At 45.6% G+C, this 6,141-nt stretch overlaps 1 pseudogene; it reads left to right on the top strand.

Moving 5' to 3' along the window:
- Positions 1 to 813: 813 nt before the first annotated feature.
- On the top strand, positions 814 to 1,357 carry LOC110339553 (annotated as a pseudogene).
- Positions 1,358 to 6,141: the final 4,784 nt, after the last annotated feature.

Raw genomic sequence — 6,141 nt, 5'->3', positions numbered from 1 at the left:
CCCATCCATCTAGTTCTGTGACCCACCAATTCAAACTCTTTCCTTGTAGGTAGTGTCGGCCCTGTGGACTACCAGTCCAGGACAGTCTGATACCCTAATTTTTGCTCTATGTCTTCTGGTTCCCAGCTGGCAGGGTAGGCATTGCCTTCTGTGTTAGTTAGTTTTCTGACCCTGTGACAAAATACCTGAAATAAACAAAAGAGCAAAGACTGGTTTGGGCTCAAAGCTTCATCCCTGATCACTTGGCCCTATCTCTTTGGCCAGAGTCTGAGGCAAAGGTGAACACCACTGTGGGGAAGTTCAGTATGGACTAAAGTTGCTCACCTGATAGCCCCAGGAAGTAAAGCAGAGAGAAGAAGGAGATGGGCCCTTTGACTTAGCACTGTTTTGAAGGGCACATCGCCAGGACCTCACCCCTTCCTCTAGGCCACACCTTCCAACAGTTGCACTACTTCCTAATTGTGCCACAGGCTGCTACATAGTCTTTGGAGGGCACTTAAGATCCAAACCCTAACATGCCAAGCCTCTGACTCAGTAGCTGAATTCTGTTGAAAAGAAAAAAAAATGCAACTCAGGCTGGAGAGATGGCTCAGAGGTTAAGAGCACCGCCTGCTCTTCCAGAGGTCATGAGTGCAGGTCCCAGCAACTAGCTGATAGCACACAACCATCTACAGTGAAATCTGGTGCCCTCTTCTGGCATCCTGGCATGCATGCAGATAGAACACTGTATATATAATAAATAAATAAGTCTTTTAAAAAATGCAACTCAAGGCAGTTTGTCGTCTTTGGACTCAGAGTGTGTGAGGACCCAGGATGCCATGTGGAAGCTGAAGCCACTCTTCCCGGGGGGCCCATATGGCCAGCCGGCCCCTCAGATGAGGGCTGCTCGGGACATGCCCTTGCAGCTCAACCTCCAGCAGCAGCCACACCATCTGCAGTGGGCTCCCCTGCTGCTGCACCCAGGCAACCAGGCCTGACGGTCCAGATAGCAAACACTGCAGCTGCCGTGGCTGTGGGCTCTGCAGTGGGTCACACCCTGGGTCACGCCGTCACTGGGGGCTTTGGTGGAGGAGGCAGTGCTGAGCTTGCAAGGCCTGACATCACTCACCGGGAGCCCCAGGGAGCCCAGATGCTGGGCCAGCAGTCTCGAGGGCCATGCTCTCTTGAGAGCAAACCGTTTCTGGAATGTGACCAGAACTAGAGTGACGTCTGGCTCTGCAAGGACTTCAATGAGGTGTTGCGACAATGCAGAATTGCAAATGGTTTAATCTAACCAAGAAGTTCAAACTGAAGAAATTGAAATGGGCACTGCATAATTTATAGTGCAAGTGTGGACCCTGAGTAAACAAACCTTATTTCTAATAATTCCACTTACTTCAGAATAGCCATGAAAGAGTCCTAACTGTATAGTTACTCGGCTTGTAGTGTTGGAGACTGGGAAAGTGATGGCCTCTTTGAACCAACTGCATTGTTTTTTATGAGTTACTGAAAATAAAATTGTTTGATTCGGAAAAAAATGCAACTCAAAAATCAGCTGTTATCAGTATGAGTCAGCAGAAGTGGGCCCCGTGGGATCTGGCCACACAACCCCACAATGCTCCTGGACTCGCTTTCCGCAGAAGGTTGCAAAGTCCACCAAGCCCTTTCCTGTGCCCGGATGTCCTCACTCGCTCAGGTAGCACAGTCTCCAGGCCACACAACAGGCAGGTGAACCTCAGCCAAGCGTGCCTCTCCTGCCAGGCCCCTGGTGTGGTCCCAGGTTGCTTCCATTTGCTATCACCTGCTTGATTCCGCAGGCATCATGGCTGCCAGCCCCAGTTGGTGACTTCAGGCCCTAACCTCCTGCTCTGGCAATGCTGGTTGTCCGGTATGGTGACTGAACAGATGTCGGCACATGTCAACAGTCTCGTCTTCCGTCTCTTGCCATGAGTGCTCCCTCAAGAGCATTCACTGTTTCTTGGAAGGGGCCCTAACGGGAGCTGCCTCTATCCATCCACAAGACTTAAACAGGTTAGAGAGCTCTTTGTGTAAGGGGCGGAGAGAAAACGCCCCATGTTCTGTAGGTAAATGACCATTTGGTTTCCACAACAGCTATTCTACTGGGCTGCGGTAGCTGGAAAGCAGCTCTAGACACGGCCAGTGTATCTGTGGGCCCAGACAAGGGTAGTCATGGTCACTAGAGCTGGAATTTTGTGTAATCTTCACATTATGGATTTTCTTTTCTTTAAGTGCCCAGTTGTCCTTGGTTCCACGGTCATACAAAAACAAATGACAGGCTAGATCTGACCCCTGAGGTGTGCTTTGCTTATTCCTGTTAGACTTTGAAAGGAAGGTGACAGTGCTGGAAATATGCCATAGTAGTTAAGACACTTGATGTTCTTCCAGAGGACCCAAGTTCAGTTCCCAGCACCCACGTCAGGTGACTCACAACCATTTCCAAGAGATCCAGTGCCCTGTCCTGATTCCCTGAGGGTACCTGTACACACACACACACACACACACACCCTTAACAGGGAAAGGAATGGGTCCAGGAAGGTGGTAGTATAAAAACCAAAAAACCTACCTACCCTCCACTTAGACAGCAGCTAACGCCATCTGTCTGGATGGACAACTTAGAACTGAGTTGTGGAGGCTAACAACTTCCGGCAGTTACTTTTGGTCAGTTTCAGGCCTTAGCTGAGCAGCAGTTAGTTACTCCTCAGCCACATGCCAGGTAGATATGCAGCACTCCAACGCACTAAGTATTCACCCAGAATTTAGGGGAAGCATGGTGAACAAAAGGCCACTGGACCCCAAAAAGTGAGAGTCTGTGCCTCTACTGCTTCTGATCAAGGGGGTACAATATGACCACTGTTGATAGCCCACTCCCAATTTAAAGAGACAGTGTTCTTTCTCCACTCTTCCATTCTTTTCCCTCCCCTTAGACGTTAAAGACTAAGACATGAAAAGGGAATGTCTATGCAGGGAAAGTTAGAAAATGACCATACATGTCCAATGAAAGACCTGAGAAATCCTTAAGTCTATAGAGACAGTCTATAACAATCAAAACATAGATGCTAGGGAAAGAAACAAAAGAACAAACAAACAAACAATCCAGCTTCACAGGCCTGGAGATGTAAATCAGTAGAAGAGTGCCTGCCTAGCATGCATGAAAACTTGGACATGCTCCCTAGTAGAAAAAAAAAAGTAAACCCAGCCCATCAAGTCCCAGGGGGAGTGGAAGCTACTTCCACAGTTACAATATTAGGTTCAAATGTCCGATTACCAAAAACAAAAATCTTAGGGCATGCAAAGAGCAAAAGAGTAGGGATAGTTCAAAGGAAAACTAAAGAAATAGTCCCTGAAAAAAAACCTGAAGTCAAATCTCCTCGGTCTGTGGTTCTCAACCTGTGGGTCACAGCTCCTCACAGGGTTGAATGACACTTTCACAAGGACATCTAAGACCACCCAAAGACACAGGTATGTACATTAAAATTCATAACAGTGGCAAAATTATAATTATAATGTAGTGGTGGAAATAATTTTATGATTGGGGTTCACCACAACAAGAGTAACTATGTTAAAGGGTCACAGCATCCGGAAGGTTAAGAACCACTGCCCTAGATGAAGATGCTCACAATACTTCATAGCATCTGGAAGGTTGAGGACCACTGCCCTAGACAAAGATGCTCACAGGTTTCCATCTTCAAGGAAGATGTGGAGAAAGTCAAGACAGAAATGTAGGAACAAAACAGGAAGCCAAAAAAGAAATGTGGAAGCTAAAAAAAATGCAGTAACTAGAATGATATTTTCTCTAGAGGGATTCAAAACCAGATCTGAGCAGACAAATGAAGCATGGGTGACCTTGAGAATGAAATGACAGGACATAATCCTGGGTGGCAGTAAGGAGGTGAGCATAGCCTATGGGAGGAGCTCTGTCAGACAGACCATCACACACATCATAGGAGACTCGGAAATAAAGGAACAGAGACAACATATGAAGAATACGGTGGCTGGAAAAACTATCAAATTTGATGAATAAAAACATTCAAGTTTGGCAAACTTGTAAGTCAAAGGAATACAAAAAGATCCATTGAAAGCCCTTATAATCAAGCTCTTTTTCTAAGCACGTTTTACATATACATATTTTATTTTGTATGCGTGTGTTTGCATGTCACCCTCACTCACTCTTCATCTTATTTGTGAGACAGCATCTTTCCAGGAAACTATAGTGTCCTGGTTTTGAAGACTCGTTGGCCAACAAACCCCAGGGACCCTCCCATTTCTTCCTTGCTGAGTCTGGAGTTACAGATGTGCATCAGCTAAGCTGCTTTTATGTGGGCAACAGGGATGTGAACTCAGGTCCTTGTGCTCACGTACTTCACCCGCTGAGCCATCCTCCCAGCTTCCTTCTGTAACTCAGACATTGTTCTGTATTTATGAAGCTTTGCAGCTTCCTACTCTGCTCACTCAGTTCTGCTCTTAAGGCAGACCCAGAACATTTTGTGTATTTGCGCTTTGTCTGTAGTGAGGAAATGAACATAAAAATAATTTGGCATGTAGATTCCTCTTTTTCAGGAAATAAAGTGGTGTTCAAATTTGTTTTATTTATTTATTTTTTGTTTGTTTGTTTTTTGGAGACTGGTCTCACAATGTAGCCCCAGCTGGCCCAGAACTCACTATGTAGACAAAACTATCTAGTCTCTAATTCATATAGCTCTGTCTGCCTCTGCCTCCTGAGTGCTGGGATTAAAAAAGTGTACCAACATCACACCTTTAATTACCCCACTTTAAATTTTATCCTTAAAACAAAACAAAAAATCCACTAAGGGACAGAAGAGATGGCTCAGTGGTTAAAGGTTCTGCTGCTCTTCCTGGGGACCTGGGTTGGGTCCCTGGTACTCACGTAGCTGTTCATAACTGGAGTCTGTAACTCCAATTCCAGGGAATCTGTCGTCCTCTCTGGCCTCCAAGAGCATGAAGCACACATAGGGGATATAGACATACATGCAGACAAAATACCCATGCACATTTGAGTCCAATTGATGAATAGATAATGAAAATGTGGTACACTTACACAATGGAATATTATGAAAATGTTGTTAAAGTCTAAATTATGAAATTTTTAGGCAAATGGATGGAGCTAGGAAAAGAAAGCCACCCTGAGTGAAGTAACCCAGACCCAAAAGGACAAATGTTGTATGTTTTCTCTTTTATGTAGATGTTAGCTTTTAAACCTTCAATATGCCAGCTACACTCCATATATCCACAGTAGTTAGATAACAAGCAAAGTATGGGACAGGTCAGGAACCTCCCAGGTAAGGGGAAGTAGAATATATAGTTATGAAGAGATGCGGTGGAGGACTAGAGTGGGAGGATTAAATAGGGATGGAGGGAGAAAGGGGGTAAAGGAGGGAATATGGGGATGGACAACTAACTCTAAGAGCCATTTGAGGAGCCATATGGAAATCTACTACTGTAGAAGTGTAGCAAGCTTTCTTGTTGGGCTGTGGTGATTTTAAAAAATGGCCCCCCAAAGGGAGCAGCACTATTAGGAGGAGGTGTGGCCTTGTTGGAGGAAGTGTGTCACTGTAGGGGCGGGCTTTGAAGTCTCTCTCAAGTTTCACTCTGTGTGGTAGCCAGCCAACTTCCTGTTGCTTGCAAAATGGAGCACTCTCAACCCCAGCACCATGTCTGCCTGCACAGTGCCATGCTCCCCTTCATGATCAAAATGGGCCAAACCCCTGAAACTGTAAGCGAGCCACCCCAATTAAATGTTTTCTTTATAAGACTTGCCGTGGTCTTGGTGTCTCTTCACAGCAATAGAAACATTTTTTATTATTATTATTTTTAAGTTGTTGAGAGAAGGAGGTGATTTATTTATTTAAATTTTTTAAAATTTATTCTTCAGTTTAAATTTAGATAAGAAACAAGGTTGCTTCACAAGTCAGTTCCAGGTCCCTCTCCCTTTCCCTCCGCTCCTCCTGTGCCCTTCCCCCAACCCCCCATTATCCCCTCATTTCCCCAGGGAGGGTGAGGCCCTCCATGGGGGTGTCCATAGTCTGTCATTTCATATAGGGCAGGGCCTAGACCCTTCCCCAAGAGTTCAGGGTGAGAGTGCACCTCACATTGTTGGATGGGAGTCCAAAGTCCGTGTGTATA

Source organism: Mesocricetus auratus, unplaced genomic scaffold (genome assembly GCF_017639785.1).
Source record: "Mesocricetus auratus isolate SY011 unplaced genomic scaffold, BCM_Maur_2.0 Super-Scaffold_100020, whole genome shotgun sequence".
In the NCBI taxonomy this organism is placed as follows: Eukaryota; Metazoa; Chordata; class Mammalia; order Rodentia; family Cricetidae; genus Mesocricetus; species Mesocricetus auratus.
The sequence above is the reverse complement of the archived record's forward strand: the minus strand, read 5'-3'. Positions and strand labels throughout refer to the sequence as shown.